The 19,513-nt window shown below is 40.6% G+C and overlaps 1 protein-coding gene across 1 annotated transcript in view; it reads left to right on the top strand.

Annotated features, from left to right (window-relative positions):
* Positions 1-19,513, top strand: part of LOC137238139 (chaoptin) — a 102,380-nt gene that overhangs the window by 12,230 nt on the left and 70,637 nt on the right. The window lies entirely within an intron of this gene.

Below are 19,513 nucleotides of genomic sequence, written 5' to 3'. Positions count from 1 at the left end.
GGTATTAAAAAAAACCGGATATGGGAAATAAAAGTATGAGCAAACTTTACGTTATCTTTCGTACAAGGCCGTATATGGACCTCACGGAAAGAGGAGTGCTTCGAATCGGCCTGGCATTATTTCCTTAAGTCGCGGCCGAAGGCAGCTCGCGAAGAAAAATGTTTTGTCCGAAAGTTCTGTGTATCACATCCAAAAGTCGGCAGGCCGAAATAGTACGTGTAGTGGAATCGGTTCAGACTTATTGTTTGCAAACGCGGCCGAAGGCAAGACAAGCAAAATGATATTTTTTATGTTGGAAATACTATAGGCGTCATTGGATAGGATGAGAATTGTTTTGAAAACCAGCCGACTGTCGCTCACGTAAATATTGTTATGTTTTGAAGCATGAATTTCCCACGGAAATAAGCAAAGATCGCGTTACCCGTATTAGATCGGCTTGGGACGGACGCAATAAATTAAATGGGGTTACACTGAAATAACAGCCCTTGGTCGGGAAAAATCCCGAGTCGCACCGGTACATAGAATCGCCTGCCTTTGGAAGCGATAGAACCGGCTGCCCTGGGAAGCGATCGGATCGGCCTAGCGTTATTTGTCGGAAACGGCGATGGAAGCTACTTACTTACAAAAGTGTTTTGCCTAAACCCCATGACGGAAATCTGTAGCTCGGAAGGTGCTAGATCTGCCCACAGTCATTCTTTGAAGCGCGGCCAGAGAATTCATACCTACTCTGTGCGGAGATATAGATAAGGTAGTCTTTGCTGGAACGCATCAAGGCTATTTCTAAAGCGTGCCTAAAGATTGACCCCAGGTTGTTCTGCGCCGGAATACTATAGATCGTCGATGTTGAAGTGCCCCAGAGTAAAGTTTTTGAAACGCGTCCAAAGGCAGCCCAAAATGTTGTTATGTACGGTAATGATATGGATCGCTTAAGTCAAGCAGGCAGAATGTTGGTCCCATTGAAATGACGCAATCCTAGTCGCATGCCTTCCGGACTACACCTAGAAGCATATCGAGCTAATCGCGTTCTTTGCAGGGCTATATATGTTTAAAGACGGAAGCCAATTAAAATTTGTGATTGCTTTCCGTTTAGTAGTTAAATACAACTTAAATTTCGATATACATTTGACACGTACAGATGCTTTTATTTAAATCGACATCTTAAGAGAAGTAAGAGTGGGCTAATTTGATGGCATAGAATGATGAGGAATGAAAGTTTGTTTTTGCCCTGCGACGTGTTCGTGGATCATGTTTTGAAATATTTCTTATCTATAATCGCAGTTTGCGAAAGAGAGGGAAAAATAAAGAAAGCATATGTTGTTATATTAATACATTAGAGTGGCTGTTAAAAAAAAGATTTTTTCAGTCCCACCCTTCCCAAAAGTAATACTACGGTCAGAGCTTGTTGGTGCTGCTTAGTTGTGGTCAACCGTGAAGCTCCTGTAAAATCCGACAAAACAACGACAAAATTTCTGTCGAATTTTGCCAATGCAGCCCTAAACTTTAAAGAAACCATCGGAAAGGCTTCACAGTAGTGGAAATTGCTATAAGTACTATTATCTTTCTTCATTACTTAAAGATGGAACTTGGCAAAAGTTTTCCGACTAATATAGCTTTGGAAACCAGCTAACCAAGGAGAATTCCATCGCCCGTACCTCTCCTTTCGTCAAAAGTGAAGACACTGGAGATCTGTATTCTAACTTATTGTACCAACACAGGACAGTACACGTTCTGCACCACTTCAAGGGATAGTAGGATACCCTCTTTCGTCCAGTTTTAAAATAAGAACTACATACACTGTTAAGACAGATTAACATAAACGCGCTCTACGCCTCAAAGTGAAAAAAGCGACGATGTTTTATGGAAGTGTCAAGGCGAAACAGCGCCGCGAAATCCTCCTCAAGTCGTTCGCAAGCTTTCGCCAAATTTAGTAGTGAGCCACATTTCTATCTCTTCTTTCATTTAATATCTACATATCAGAGCACCCTTTCACAAAAGGCACCATTATTGCTCCATATGCAGATGACTGCACAGCAAACGGTCATCTCTATAGTCGTTCCAGCTTTTTCGCCTTGCGTAATTTGGAATTGTCACCTAACTGTACGACTACAATTTTCACATCGTGGAAGGAGCTAATGACGTACTCGACGTCTCAATTTCCAGACACATGCAACCACAACTGTCTCTAAAGTACCGAGCATTTTTCGAAAAGATAAGGAAAAGATGCTTATAAATTATTGGTACATATGTGTAATATGACAACGGGGTTTCTGCTAAATTGCCACAAACCTGGAAATATAAAAATAGTTAACTGCTTGATGCAGCCTCCCAGGCAAATCACGTAAGGACTGCGAAAAGATTTTGCGTCTCAGAAAACACTTGATTGACCTGTTAAAGCATGAGGAGCAATACAAGGTCGGTAAATCCCCTTGGCGAGCCATGCCCTCTGAGCCTCTTTAAAATTAAGTAAGTAAATACAGGCGCGATAACCTCCGTAGGGATTTTAGGCCAATTTGCGTCGTTCTCCTTTTAATTTGCCCTACGAATTGGCGGGAAAGAACCTTCATGTTTTATGCCGACTCCGAACGGCATCTGCAAGGCAGATGAATTTTCACTCAGAAGCTTTTCAATGCAGCAATACACTCGGAGTGCCAAATCACTACCGACCTCGCTTAGAAATTTTTTTTTGAAAAATTGCAAAAAAACTTATTTCTAAATTTTCGATGTTTTTTGACCGGGAGTCGAACCCAAGATCTTCGGTGTGGTAGGCAGGGTACGCTGGAACCACACCATGGCAGCCGCCTCATTAAGAAAGTCTAAATTCTTCCTGGGAGTTGGTCATTACTCTCGCTCAATTTAATTGTTGGTATTGTAACCTGTTCGCAAACATCTCGCTTTCCGCAACTTCGTCCACCTAAAAAAACCTCCTGTATCAGCCTTTAAAGAAGCCATATCTCCTTACCCCACCTTGACGTCTTTGCGTTTCCCCTGAATCTTTTAAGAAGGCGATATCTGGACCTCGCAGACATTAGCGTCTTTGATAAGATGTTGTCGTTTCCTCCAGATCCTCTACAGTGGCAACTTCTTGCGTTGTCCTAATTTCAGGTCTATATTTTTCTGGAATTTGGTATGGTCCGTTGTCCTATGGTGTCTAAAGCTTCCACCCTTCTCTGTCCTCTTTAGAGGGATGCTGAAGCGTAATCAACCTCACCTGCCTGCGTGTACTAATTGCAGTTCTTGTAACTTCTCTTTCTGAGGCACAATTTAATTCTGCCAGAGGACACTTTCCCAAGCTTAATGTAGAACATATTCTTCGTCTTATTGTTAATTTGGAGTATGCAGTCCTGTACGTGCTCGGTAGACTAAGATACGTGAAGTACGTCCGAAACCGTGTGCCGCTATATTGTGTGCTCGTGCCTTCCCTTTTGAAGTGTGGAACAAGATCACCCACCCACATTAAGCATGCGGTGTTGTTGCACGTCACTTAACACCATTGTAAAACTCTGCCGTATCAAGCTTTGAAAGGTTATTTATAGGATCGCTACGTATCATCTTCTCTCAACTTCTTCAGATCTTCACCTTTTAGTTGATATTTGTCCGCAGCCTGTGCTGGACAGTTGTTCCTCCTGCACGAAACTTCATACCCTTCCGCACTCTAGTTCTACGTTCGTTCTCTCCTGCCGTTAAATCATGGAGCTCGTTGACTTTCCACTACTTTCGCTCTCCAAGTCCGGCGCATTATTTATGGCGCTTTTACCTTCCTGTGGTGTGACTCTATTCTCCCTATCTCCTTTTCTTTACCTCTATGAGAGTCTGAGTGGTGGTACGACCACCTGCCCGACTGGGCGCTTTGCAAAAGATATGCGTTCGCCACAGCAGCGCTCCCCGCCAATGACCGTATCGAAAATCTTCATCAGGTGAAGTTTAATTAGGGCCACTCTCCAGTAAGATCACCGATGATGGTCACGGTAACAGTTGCTAAGGTATCTTTGAGCTGACAAGTCTGCTAGAGTTTATTGCACGAATTGTCGCTGCAAGCGAAAATTATTATTTTATCATTTAATCCAATGCCTAAATGCTTTCATTTTGAGGTGCAAGGAATGCAAACATTTCCAAAGCGTGCGATCAACTGCAAAGTACAACTGATTAGCGCCTGCAAAATGAATAGAGAGTGACCAGAGTATTTTGAAATGCCATAAAAAAAAAAAACAAGCAGTGTCCACTGAGGCGAACGATAATAACAATTGTGGGAGCATTTTAAGCGCTTAATAGGCGCATGCATGCCATTACCATTGAGTTGCAGCTGCGGCAGACTGAGGTGAGCCAAAAATAATATAAGCTTGTACGCATTCCCATTTAATTATGATTTTTTTGATACGCTTCGTAAGATAATGGGGCACGCAATAAAACAGTAGCCATGCAATGCAGATCAACGCAATGGAACGGAATGCTTGTTTCGCTACTCCTCGTTTTTTTTGGTGTTTAATGTCGACACTTTTTTTCTTTATTGCAAGTATACTTATTAGGGCTAGCCTTATTTCCACATGGTATACAAAAAAGGACCTCTCCTAGAAATTTTCGTTTCATCGTTGTCCTATAACATTTTTCAAACGGACGGTCTACAAAAGCACCCGAAACTTGTCATAAAATGGTTGGATACAATATTTGGTACAGGAAGCATTAAAGCTAGCTAGCTAATAGGTAGCCCCCTCATCGAAATCCATAGCGCCCGACTACGCGGCTGAACGGTTAAGGAGCTTGTATCTCCGGTTTGTCTCGAAACCAAATTTGACAAGGGATGACGGAAAATCTTTCCAAAATAAACCTTTTAGTATAGGTGGTCGCAAGGCCAAAATGAATCCCTCAGAATCTTATTATGAAGATACAGAGGAGAAGAAAAGGATACTAAATTGAGAAGCCAGGGAAGATGTAAGCGCTAAAAGAAAGGATGAGGCTTCGAGAGCGAAGGTCGCAAAAAGTTCAAGAGCTATGTAAAAGAGTCCGAACAGAGAATATGAGTGGAGAAAGGTACTAAAACTCAGAGAGAGCCCTCTCACACAACCGCTCGGCATGAAAAAGTAGGCCGAAGACAGTTCGCTGATAAGAGCTTTGTCGAGAAGAGCACTCGTTACTGCAACTGAAATGAGAAGGAAGAGGATTCAGACAAAATGGAGTTTCAGAGATTTGCTGAAGGCGATACGCCCACTTCTTAGAGGTGGAAAGGCTCCGTCACAGGTCCATTCGGATGGCCATCGGCATCAAAACAATATGTAGGTGTAAAGCTAAAGGACATAGGGACTCCCGCAGCCATAGAGCAACAATATCGAATGCTGCAATTTCGAAAGAGTTGGAAGAAAGGTCACTGATTTGTAAGTGTAATATCAAGACCGCGTCTTTCTAGGAGAGGCCAAAGGGAGGTAACTTTGTGATTCAGAATGTTTCCGATGTCCTTTTGAGAGGATGAAGCATCTGAAGGCACAAAATCAGTGTTGAACTTTAAGCTGCACGTACACTGAACCTTTACCCGTCTAAGGACCATTTCCCCGGTTAACCATCAAGTATCACGTCGGAAAGTGGGTTAAGTTCTAAGTTAGGGTCACGTTGCGATTCTTTTAAAGTCGCTCAACACTCGATACACATCCTCTTTTGCTTCGCGTTAAAAGTGGTCGCATATGTTAGTTCTTCATGTTTGAACCGGTTAGGCACTCAGGTAGAATACATCTTCTCCTTGCATACGTGTCAGCCAGTCGCTACTTTATTTGCTAATATGTGAATTAAATACATTCTTGCAATTACTAGCGGAGTCTCGTCTGTGGCGGCTGACTGTGGTTCTAATTGATCGTAGCCAGTAGAAAGGAAGCTTCTTAACTTCACCATCAAGACGCTGAAAGACAAGCCAACTAACTCTTACCCATCCTTCAATTCGGCGGGGTGGTACCACGGGGTTAAGTTATTAGACATAACCGTTTACCTTGGCTCAAACTACAAATTTCAACTTTTGCTAAAACCTGCTTAAGCCCACCTGCAGAACGGCGAGTACCTTCTCATGAGGGGTTGAGTTCATAAAATGTTTACAACTTTTTACTATCGGTGACATGCCATGGCAAGTGACATAATCGCAAGTAAAAAACTTGGGAAAATGTCAGTGCATTGGGTGGGACATATTCTCAAGAAGAAAACTTGGAGTTATGGCACTTAGGATTATCGCATGGCACCGTAAGATAGATTAGTTTTGTTTATAAGTAAACGTTCTATTTCCCAAGTACCCCTTACGCTCTATAGTGGCGTGGGTTTTACTTTACCTTAAAATATGTGTTGATATTGTGACGAATATTAGCATTGCTAAGCGATACTAGCATCACTAAGCCGATACTAAGCAGCCAAGCACAGAAATGGGTGAACGAGGAAACCGAGAGTATAAAAGCTGAGGCATGACTAAGCAGTTTGATTTAAACACGCAATTTGTTGTGAAGTCAGAGTTATTGTGAAGTACTCTCAAATTAGACTAATAAAGACCATTTTGCATTATTGAATATTGGAGTTATTTATTCAACAGTTTAGCAATTCGAACGTTAGCAGAAGGTTTGGAATAAGCGGAATTTCCCAAAATTCGTTACAAAATCAATTAGATGCTCCCTAATGCTCATAAATATATCTTTCATAATTCATGCATCTACCTCCGCATATACATACATACATGTATTCAAACATAATTACATATTTATATTAGTACTCTGACAAGAGTTTGATACCGTCAATACCCGCTGCTGGCTATTTTGTTAGTATATTTGGACACCGCCTCTAGCCTGCATAAAGCGCTGCGCTGATGTTGCGATAAACTCATTTTTTTCGGCTTGTTGCACATCTACTTACCGAGTACCAGCATTTATTTTCAGCGCACACGCTTTAGCTGCTCGACTTACTTACTTTGATTAATTACTTGCAATACGATGGACCATAAGTAGCGCCAGCATCATCTCCTCACAGCTTGCGCCTTTGTATTTTTAATGGCATACCATTTGGTCACAAATCAATGCACCTCCTCTCATGCCATTGTTAAGTTTCACTCCATTTGCTAACTATAAAATGGAAAGTAATTGCATGCCATTCAATGTTTATATCATTCTGTTGTACTTGCATATGCACATATCTACATACAGGATAGGACACAAGAGCTAAAACGATTGTATATCTCTTCAGATACGATAGTTTTTATCAACAATTTGAAGATCATTCATGAAGTGATTTTGAAGGTTTTCTAAAGTTCTACTATGAGACTTCATCACCACTTATGGCCCTATTCAGCAAAGGAAAATGGGCTGCTAAAAACTATTGAGACAACTAATTTGGGTTTGGGTGGAAGAACTCAATTGTTAGCACATTTTGATAAACAGTCTTGTGGTGTAGTGGTAGCGTGCTCCGCCTGCCACAACGAAATCCTGTGGGGGCGCCCCTCGGCAGTGATTTGGCAAACACTACCTTGCAAATGCAGTTCGGAGTCGGCGTAAAACGTGTCCGTCCCGCCAATTTGTATGAAACATTAAACGCAAATTGGAACAGAAGCTCGTCTTAAAATCTTTTCGGAGGTTATGGTGCCTTGGATTTATTTATTTATTTTGCAGGACTATTTGCGTCGTGCATCGCGGGTGTGAATATCCTGCATCAGCTTTTGGTATTTGTAATAATGTTACTATTCCCAGCACATGTCAAGTCTTTGGAATCATGGGTGCTCTGATTGTTGCAGATCCCAAAAGTGAAAGTAATGGATAGTGCCGATCTTGATACTATTTGATTGGCTTACAGAACGGTGATAGCTAAAATTAAAGGCCAGAAATTAGAGCAACTTACATGTCCGATACTAGTGAGAAGACTCATTGAAACTCTTTTTCCGACACAAGATGGAGTAACAAGATTTGCCGATAAAAAGTCTCCCGGTTTAGACGAAGTGCCAAATATAGACCTTAAAGTAGCGATAAGGTCGTATAAGTGGCCAAGAAACTGGATCTGGGCTCTTTTAATCTGAAACTCGTTTCGAACGAAATTTCTTTTGAATTTGAAAAAATGTATGTGAATTGAGGCTTTCAAATCGCATTTCCATTCGAATTGAGATTCAGAAAAGGACTCTCGGTCAAAACGCCATGTAATGACGCTGTAGGTAAAAAAGAAATGACTGGCAAATATGACGCAATAAGACAGAAGTGGTTTTCGTGAGCTCAATGCGGGCTGTGGATGAGTTAGTTACACCCATAGTAGATTATCAAATAAAGTCTTAGCCTTAATTGAAATATTTAGAAGTAAACATTGACTCAAAACTTACTTTTAAAGAGCACTTCTGCGTGGTGGGAAAGTTTCTAAAGTTAGTGGAACCACAATGCGAATAGTTCCCAACATCGACAGGCCAAGCGCAGCTACTCGCCAGCTCGTTGGTATTATACGTAGCATCAGTGTCGCACGAGCAACGAATGATCAACAAATATATACTACCAGTTTAACGAATTAGTGCCATACGGACGGAATGCAACGACGCGATCCTTGTCTTAACTCGAAAAATTTCAGTAGATCCGAAATCGGGTGACCATCTGAAGATGCCAATAAAAGCGCAGGATCACGAACATTAGTGTGGCGGCAAGAAAGGTGGGAAAAATTGAGAAAGGATCGCTGATCCTTCACGTTAGTTCGAAATAGAACGAAATCACGACGAGCTAAAATACCACCTCACACAGATAATTATAAGTGGGCACGGCAGTTTTAAGGATTATTTACATAAGCGTGGGATAGATGAGGATTCTTTCTTTCCACACTGCCCCACCGAATTGGCAAACGCAGAACAGGTTATGGTTCCATTGGGTTGTGCGCAGCCACAGCATCCAAGAAAGAAAGCTACAAATGAAAGAACGTTTTCATCTTTGCTGCGCCTTAATGAGTGACCTCAATTATTGTGGCTATTGTACGCGCGAAAAACACCCCCGAAGATTTAGGGAAGTGTTGCGGATATGGGTAGCCGTTTGGCGGGAATGAAGCCGGTACGCTCTTGTACCATCAGTTTCTGGAGCCATCGTGACTGACCTCTCGAACCTTCGAGTATTTCGACTTTACTCGTAAGACGCGAAAAGTATGCCTTTTCACATAAATGTTCTAAAGCCCTTAACTTCCAATTTGCGACCCCATTGTTAGGGTAATACTAAAAAAATATATTTTGCACCCCGCACTTTTGAAAAGAACTGATGGATTATTTGAAGATTTTTTTTATAATGAAATAATTTCGAGATGTTAACTTTTGTTCTAGCTTGATCGCTCACTCTACGAGCACAGTATTCCTGATCTCGGTATTATAGAAGATCTTATTCTATTTTGCAATCTTTAGAAGTGGGGAAAGGGAGAGTTGGGAAAACCGGTGGAGAAAGACTTGGTTATCCTTATGGTGTTTCATAATTGGAATATCTACCTTTCGTTAACATCATCTCACCTATTTCCAATAAATCTAAATATGTCACAAGCTGGGAATAAGTCGTTCACATCTTTAGCCAGTTACTTATTGTATCACCAGCATTTACTAGCGGACCCGGCTGAATAAACATAAAGTTTGTTGAATTGAAAATGCATAGGATAGATATTATATTTATAGTTTTTTATTTTCCCGCTTGTCCAACATTGATTGTGCCTCGAGGTCGAATGGACTTTGAGTTGTAACAATTTAAAAACAAATCCAATAGATGTTATCAATTGGCCAGTTAGCACAGCGAAGAAGCGGCCGCTGCAACTTTTTGAACGGCCACGACCGTTTAAACGGCTAAGCGCCAATAAAGGAAGTAAGTCCTGTTGTGATCTATATAATATCTAATGTTGCAATGGCCTCGTAAATGATGCCGAAATAGTTCCCAAATGATCTAATGTTGATTGCTTAGGCATCGTTCTGAATGACCCATATACTTAATATCAGTAGCAAAGCTTAATATTTCCAGATGTTTTAGACTCCGACTGCCTCTTTATATCATTCTAAGCTGGCTCTGGCTAGCAGATAGCCAATTTTCATCAGATTCCGTTCAGCTGTTCTGGCATGACTAAGACACAAAGACAAACCCCTGAACAAAACCCCACATTCAAGGATCTCAATTTTCCCATTTATAATTAGGCAATTCACAAGGTCTACTATTCGTCGTAGGTGCTATGTTTTAATCAATCTTTATATTGGAAAGCATGGAAACAACTTAAGACTTTACAATGAGTACGCGAATCTTGTCAATAACTGAAATATATTTTATTGAGATAAGATTGCATTCATTTTATGCCAAATCAAGTTCAGGAGTAAAGGGGGGGGGGGGGCAAACAGATACTCCCCAATGACTCTCGTAAGTTTCAGTACCCCATACCCGTATTTTTTTAGTATTTGTTTGAAGTAGCCACCGCAGCGGTTGTAAATCATTCATGTGTGGACTACAATTCACCGTTGCATTCGTATGCTTTTGTGGCGTTTATAAATCAAACAGCTGAAATGATTAAGCACTCAACGCCATCAACTGAAACATATTTCCAAATAAATATTCACAAAACTCGGTTGATAAGTTGGCCAACTTAAGTTCAAGAAAGAGCCGAACCTAAACTGAATCGCTGAGCGTGAACGTGAGCTTATCGGTCTTTCCTTGTATTTACTGCTGTTTTGCTTATGGTCTGCAATCAGCATATGCATCTTAAGTGGGTAGGTATTTTTTGTTTTGCACTGAGAGAAAGCTATGAATAGATCATTGAAAATAATCGGGGTTTGTAGCCGTCTTTCGTTGGCTTGACGGTGGATGTGCTATTTTATCATAAGCTTGCATGTGGTAAGGGGAATATCTAAGGGTTCTTGGTCATAAAGAATCTGACTGGTGGTACCCTGCCCAGCAAGTTCGTCTGCAATGCAGTTTCCCTCGATGTGCCTGTGCCCCGTGACTCATAAGAGGTGTACACTGAATATTAAGCTTTCGTTGCCGATATTGTCGACATCGCTATCATAAAGTAGCAACAAGGGATAACAGCCTAACTCTAATACTCTTACATGGGACTTAGGCGGTTATTCCTTACGACTATATGGTACTAAATGTTTCATACTTTTCTGCACACTTGTTATTTTTTTATGCATTTATAGCGATGGAGTTTTAGCGGTAGCGAATGTTGGAATTTGGGTGCAGATAAATCCAATGGTAGGATGTCAAGAAAGATCTGGAGAACTTCTCTAGGCGTTGTTTTAAGATCACCACCACCTATGCTGATCGGTTAGATCTGCGAACTTTATCCAATAAGATGAGGATTAATGCCTTGCTACGGGCTGCCGACCATAGGACTGGATAATCGCGGTATAAATCCATCTGCGTATATTGAGACTGAGTCCCCATTTTTGCCAATGGCAATGTATGCTTTCTTTCGCGCACACCTTTTAATAAGACAAGCTCAACTTTCTTGCACGCATCGGGAAGCCTATAGGAACACCTCTGTTGTTGTTGTTGTTGTTGTAGCGATAAAGACACTCCCCGAAGGCCTTGGGGAGTGTTATCGATGTTGATAGTCATTTGCCGTTTGCAGATCCGGTACGAAGCCCGACCATCTCGGGAACGATTTGTTATGACCACATACGACCTTCTTGGGCATACCGCCCTCCCACTCCCTAGATCCATGAGGAGTTCGGGGTCGCCAGAGCCTCGGCTGTTAATGAAGCAGGTTTCGCCACGGATAGGGAGGTTGACAATTGGGTTTGGAGAAGCTATATATTGCGCTGGCAACCTGAAAGGGTTGCACTACACAACCCCTTGAATGTGGTATTTTAGACGCCTCTTATGACAGGCATACCTACCGCGGGTATATTCTGACCCCCTAACCTGCTGGGGAACGCCTCTCGCAATGCGACCTGCATCAGATTGCACAAAATTTGAGGGAACTTGCCTCTGTTAGCAATAGCTAGGCGATCATATATACTACAATATTCCCACACCTTCTTTTTCTTAATTACGCGTGTATCGTTAAATTCCATAGAAGGGGGAAAGAGCACCACTCTGAGGTCGACATAGCGTGTTATATCAACCTTCCTCAGTGAAGCAAGTCCTTTCTTTCCCTTAAGTAGTTGGTCAATCAGTCCCACTAGAAGCCTATTTACATACAGATTCGTTAGGGCATTGTTAACAGCATCAGGACATATATTATTGAATGCTCCTTCAATGTCTAGGAATCAGATATTGATTTGACAACTACAGAAATTATTTGTAAGAAATATATTTACTTACTTACTTAATTGGCGCTTAACCGTTTAAACGGTTATGGCCGTCCAACAAGGCGCGCCAGTCGCCCCTTCTCTCTGCCAACCGGCGCCAATTGGTCACTCCAAGGGAATTTAAATCGTTTTTCACCTGGTCCTTCCAGCGGAGTGGGGGCCGCCCTCTACCTCTGCTTCCATAGGCGGGTTCCGATAGAAACACTTTGTTGGCCGGAGCGTCATCATTCATTCGCATAACATGGGCTAGCCAGCACAGCCACTGCATTTTAATTCGCTGGAATATGTTGATGTCTGCGTAGAGCTCGTACATCTCATCATTCAATCTTCTTCGGTACTCGCTATCGCCAACACATAGATGCCAATAAATCTTTCGAAGAACTTTTCTCTCGAACACTCCAAGAGCCGCTTCATCTGATGTTGTCATGGTTCATGCTTCTGCAATATATATATTTACTATGAATCAAAAAAAATCTGAAATTTTCTTATGGGGCGAAGCTTGCAAACCCATTACTCGACCACTTGGATTAAATATTTTAACAACACAGTTTTTGGGAAAATTTCCAATCATATTTAGTTTATCAAAAATACAATATAAAATTCTTATAGAAGTATCGATACCGCGTCCATATATGTATGTGTGCGCAAATAATAATAAGTAAACCTGTCTCAAAACGAGATTGATGATGTGTAAACTATCCTTTAATAGCGTACAAATAAGATTTGATAACTTGCGCACTTCAAATATTTATTGTATGAAAAACGAAAGCATCAATAGCGAAATCGACACAGCAGCCAAAGTATTTCCCTCAGTGTGCATTATTACATTAACAACTTATAAAAGAAAATTATGAATAACCACATAACCACGGCATAAGTAAGGCGTTGCTTGGTGCATATTGCAAGCTTCATATAAACCCACAATGTTAAATGTGCCTTAACATTACGTTGCACTTTCTTTGCTGCTGGATAATGCAATTGAAATTGGTTCACTGGAAGGCAAACTAAATTGCTAATCAATGACACGATTACAATGAATCATTTGCCGTTCAGATGGATTGACTGCATATCATGTATATTGCAAAAGGACTACTTCACAATGGGGTTTGTATGAGGCCACGAAGGTAAATAGCCAGAAAAACACTACAGTGATCTGGGAGCTTATAGGATCTGTTTATTGGCCGATCAGCGCAGTATACAGCAGACCCTACTACTTCCATTACTTTCGAATCATCGGCGTACACGTGTATCGCCTCGTCTGTGATTTGGGTGCCCTTGCACCAACCTTCCAAAACAAAATTTTGAAGCTTTAGAAAAAACAAATCCCAATCTCTCATAACACAACATTTAAAAAGTGTAAGAGTGTGAGCAATACCTGCAAAGAATCGGTAAACGGAGAAATATATATCTACATAAATGGCCCATGGACAAATGGGAATAGATGGAAATGAAGAAGCAGATGCGCTAGCTAAACAGGGCGCATCCCTCGAAGCTTGTACTAGGTGTCCCAATGAAATTCAGGTGAGATTAAAAGTTGCACATGATCAACCAAGCAGGAAAGGCGTGGAACCAAGCGCATAGTTGCAAAATGTCGAATATCATGTGCAGATCTTACAACCTCAGACTTAGTGTCTCTTATCATTGTAAAAAGGCACTGTAAGCTCATGATGAGTATTTTGATTGGACACTACTATCTGGTTTGACATGCTTTCGATAAAGGCCCTGTTAGTGATATTAGTTGTAGGAAGTGCGGGTTGGAGGAGAAAACGATCGAGCAGGTTCTATGGTCGTGTCCTGCGTTTTCCAGGCTAAGACTTCAGCTATAAAGAGGCGTACAGCTATCAGATCTAGAAGCAGCAAGTACCACAGGAGTGAAACGAGCGTAGCTTCGCCCCTCTCAAAAACGTTATCTTTAGTTGGCATTTAACCGCGTATGCGATTTCGCAGCTTGGTTAAAAAATTATGTTAGTTATCCCTGATTCATGAATTAAAGAATGGTTTTTGTTTGTCGAGAAATTACTTTCTTTTTGAATTGCGTTTCCTGTCCAAAGTAGCACCAATTTCGAACTTCAGCAGTGACATAACTGCCAATCCGCAATTGACAGTGACAGCAAGTATTTCCTCTTGCCTTCCTTCACCTTAAGGCCCACTTTTTCCACCTCTGTTTTTACGCTCTGCTGCTAAAATTACTTTCTCGTACTAGGTTCCAAAGGCTCGGAGATTTCCTTTCAAATTCTTACGGAGCTGATGGTGGAGCTCAACGTACTTTGGCAAAGCCCTTGCTTTTCAGGAAACTCAAATTCGCACATGTCAGCGTGCAAGCAGCAACTTGTTGCTAAAAGTTGCTTTGAAGTCGGCAAAAATAATTAAAATTAAAATATTATTTTTTTGCCTTTCTTGTAGATTGGGCAGAGCACACTGAAACTTCAGGTCCGACCGTATTTCGCATAAGAGTTTTTATCAACTCTTGTTGTTGTTGTAGCGATGAGGACACTCCCCGAAGGCTTTGGGGAGTGTTATAGATGTTGATGGTCCTTTGCCAGATGCAGAGTTGGTACGTTCCGGTAACAACCACCATGAAGGTATTACAATTTGGTATGACCACGTCGAACCTTCTAGGCCATACCGCAACAACAACAACAAATTAAATGAGGGTACACTGAAATGACAGCCCTTGTTCGGGAAAAATCCCGAGTCGCTCCGGTACATAGAACCAGCTGCCTTGGGAAGCCATACCGCCCTCCCACTCCCTACATCCATCAGGACGCCAGACCCTCGGCTTTTAATGAAACAGGATTCGCCACGGGTAGGTGAGGTTGACAATTGGGTTGGAGAAGCAATATATTGCGCTGGCAACCTACCGCGGGTATATTCTAAGCCCTCTAACCCGCTGGGGCTTTATCAATAGCGATAACTATTGCTTGTAATTATCAACTCTTCGCTTCTGTTAGTACGTCGTTTCGCATTTTTATTCTTTATTGCCAAGAGCTTATCATTGACAAGAGCTTATCGAACTCGAAAGCTTCATCGTGCAACTCAATGGCTGATTAAAGTATATGATATTTCGCGCATCTCACCATCAAGTGGCAGAAAAGACAAAGAAAAAGTAAGTTAAACTTAACAGTTTTTAATCGATGCGTTATCGAAAAGTTATCAAATTGTTTAGAGGAAGTTATCGACTACTTACCGAAAAGCTATCGATATATTGTAGAAAGGACATAAATTTGTTTTAGGAAACTTACAGATTTGTTATCGGAATGTATGGATTTGTTATAGAAAAGTTGTAGATTTCTCATCGGTTAGCAGTTTTTTATCTGCATGTTATCGATTTGTGAACGACGACTCAGCGGTTTATTACTTTACAGAAGCCTATAAAACTTTAATAAAAAATCGATGACAAACGTGTTACCCCTCTATGACAAGCTGATAAGAAACCATTAAGAAGCCGATGACTCGGCAATAACAAGCCGATTACCAATCGGTAAGTAAGTAAGCTAAAACCGTAGCGGTTGTTACCAATAAGAAGCCGATGTAGCTCTTCTCAAAAAGCCTGGAAATTTGTATTACTGGTGTAGTTACCTCTGTTGTGGGCTAACTTCATCATCTGGGCGAGCTCTAGTTAAAATAAAAAATGTAAGGCGCGATAACCTCCGAAGAGATCTAAGGCCGAGCTTCTCTTCCAATTTGCGTCGTGCTCCTCTTGATTTTCCCTACAAATTGGCCGGACGGGACCTACATGTTTTATGCCGACTCCGAACGGCATCTGCAAAGCAGATGAGTTTTCACTGAGAGCTTTTCATGGCAGAAATACACCCGGAGTGCTTGCCAAACACTGCCGAGGGGCGACCCCGCTAAGAAAAATTTTCTTCTAATTGAAAAATCTTATTTCTAAAATTTTGATGTTACTTTGCCCGGGAGTTGAACCCAGGGCATACGGTGTGATAGGCGGAGCACGCTACCATCACACCACGGTGGCGAGCTCTAGTTAGCTTACAAAAATAAGTTTGTAAACGTACATCTGTATGTGTGCACATCAAATTTTAAGAATACTTGGTACTTATGCCTTTTTTTATTTGAATGACCAACTAAATTGTTTACTAATTGACGAAGGCAATATTACGAATTCTTGCTTCTTATTACACTTGCAATCCAGTGTCCAATAAGTTGATAAGACAAGTCGCGGTGCAAATCGATTGCTACGCAAATGTTTGCTAGCAATTTAACTTTAATTTTAGTTTTAATAATATTTTTATAAAAATTGGAGTCTCTATTCTTAGATTGCATCTATAATAATTGCTAACTTTACACATTATTGACAATTTCATTAAAATTTTATTATAGCAATAAAATAATAGACACACCAAAATAACAACTGAACCTTGATCATGCCGTATTACCTTAAACCAATCAAGGAAAACTTGTTTTTAAATTTGCCATAATCTTTCGCAGCTACATTTTTTTCTCTTTACCTTTCTTGGTGTGGTTGCAATACTTGTTGTTGTTATTGGGTTGGTTACACTTTTATATAATTTCTATGCAACTGTGAAATTGCAAATTTTCTTGCAACAAAATATTTTCTAAGAGCTGAAATAAATCGGATGCTACTTTGCAGTAATCTGCGCTTCAAGGGAGATCTTAAGGCCACAATAGAGGTGGACAGTTGGCGCAAGGGTGCTCAAATGGCGGACGAGGCGATGCATGTGTACACAGATGGCTCCAAAGTAGTGGAAGGAGTAGGGTCTGCGATGTGCTGATCCGGAAATAAACAGATCCTACAGGCTGCCGAATTCCTATAGCGTTTTCCAAGCGGAAATATTAGCCGTAACCAAAGCAGTAGAAACCCTGGAAGAGAATAGCTTAAGCTGCAACCGTGTTAACTTTTATACTGACAGTCAAGCAGCAATTAAGGCAATAATCCCGCATAGCACAGCATCTAAATGAGTGTTAGAGTGTAAGCAGTCTCTGGAGAGAATCGGGACAATCGGGGCATACATCTATATTGGGTCCCAGGGTATATGAGAATGAAAAACCATTTAAGGACGTTTTCCTGTTTTGCCTCAAAAAATAGTCGATTACTTTCTAATTAACGAAACTTGTATAAGTAAAAATAACATCTCTCCAGTACTATTGAAGTTAGATGCGTAAACATACAGGTAGAAAACAACCGTTTTTAAATTGACTAGAGCTTGCCCAAGGGGTTGAAGTTGAAAAGAGGCAACTTTACCAGAAACAAATATTTACGGTAACAGCCGATACCTATATGTAAGTTGTTCCTTCATTTCCTATTATCGAAAGCGAATTATTATCGTCGAGTTATCGGTATACTATCAGCTTGTTATCGCCAAGTCATCGGCTTCTTTTTGGTTTCTTAGAGGGTTATTATCGATAGTTTTCAGAAGTTTCACCGACTTCATATTGGTATATGTTTAGGTATATGTTTCACAACAATCCGACGAGGTGGTGGTTAACAAATCAATAACACGCCGATAACAAATTGGCAAATGTCTGATAAATAAAATCGAACATCTTCGATAGAAAATCGATAAATTTTCGATAAAAAGTCATAAATTTTTGATAGAACATCTATAACAAACCGATAAATTTTTTGTAGTAAAGTGATAATTTTTCGATAACAAATCAACAGCGTTTTGTAAACAAACCGATAACTATTCAATCACAAATCAACAGCTTTTTGTAAACAAACCGATAACTTTTCAATCACAAATCAATAATACGCTGATAATAAGTCGACAACTTTTTTATAAAAAATCGATAACAAGCCGATAACAAATTGGAAATACATCATTACATCATCAATAGTTTTAAGACCGAAAATCGATAACTTTTCGATAAAAAAGCGACTAAACTTAAGCTTAAATTCCCTACACCTCCTTACAGAAAACCAATCCCCACACTACGCTTACATTCTATATTCCAATTAAAACGAAACAAAAAACAGTTTGTGTGTTTGTTCGCTGCCAACCATCCATTCAAACATGCGCTCAAAGAGAGCAGGAGATAAAGAGAGTAACCGATGCAAACCTCTTACAAGTCATGCAGATAAAACGAAGTTTGGGCAAAAAAATGTATGCCATGTCTGCTATTCAAGGTGTAGTAGAGGAGTGCTTTTTTAAATACTCCGAAGTAATTGATAATATGGTGCAACAGTTTGTACAGTGTAATGAAGCGTTCATATATATATATACGTCAATGTATACATACATATGTTGCAAAGAATTGACCAACAGAAGCTGTGCAGCTATCAGTTAAGTCTGCTTGTTCATATCGTAACAATTACATTTACATTTTGCAGTAAAATCGTTGTGAGTCTACATTATTTCTTGGCTATTACGTCTGTATTTTCTTCGCCTTCTATTGCATGTGCTCTTATGCAAGTGGTTTATGTGTTACGGTGTGTAATGTTGTACATTCAGAACATTACAAGCTTTTGGACCATCATCGATTGCATTTAGCTGCAAAGCTTGATACTTATTTAACACAATTTTATAACACATATTCCGTTATGTGACTACCATGCTACAGGGTATATTCAGAGTACACGACTGAGTAGTGATACGTTGGCTACATATTTCCGTTAGTTGAGCGATAGAAATTGTGTGAAGAAAACGGCGTGCTGAGAGAACTGTCGGATAAAATAGCCACTCTTAGTTTAGGTTGAACTGGCTGGTCCCAAATCCAAAAAAATCTATCAGAACCCAAGTACTATGTAATAAAATAACTCCATCCGCTTGGCAAAGACTAAAACCTTTACCGGAAAAGACCTATTTGCTGATACAAGATCTAACAGATGTGTCACTCTCAATATCTGGTGTCTTGGCCTGGCGAGTGCAGACCACGGGAACAAACGTTCTTCGACACTTTGCACCACCACTCTTAGTTCAACGGCTGCTGCATTGCCATAGTCACGGCACCTACTACTTCTGCCTAAAAATCACTACAGCCAATCTAATAGCTTGTGGATCTGTTTAGCTCCGGAACAGCGCAGTTTACCGCAGACCGTACACTTTTCATTACCTTGGATCCATCTCGTCTGTGATTTGCGTACCATTGTTCCATTGTTGCTAAATCAAGACAGTCGTTTATGTATTTCTTCCGATATACAAACTGCTGGATTTGAAATCCTAACTGAAAATATGCAAGTTTTTGTTATATAAGCATCTTTCCTTATGGTATGAGGGAGTACAGAGTGTAAGCGTTTGGTAAGTGTAAGTGCAATGTTTGGAAAAAACAAAAGTGAAAAGGGGTTGCGGTATG

Source organism: Eurosta solidaginis, chromosome 1 (assembly GCF_040869045.1).
Source record: "Eurosta solidaginis isolate ZX-2024a chromosome 1, ASM4086904v1, whole genome shotgun sequence".
Taxonomy (NCBI): Eukaryota; Metazoa; Arthropoda; class Insecta; order Diptera; family Tephritidae; genus Eurosta; species Eurosta solidaginis.
Note: the sequence above shows the minus strand (reverse complement) of the source record. Positions and strands in the feature narration are given on the sequence as shown.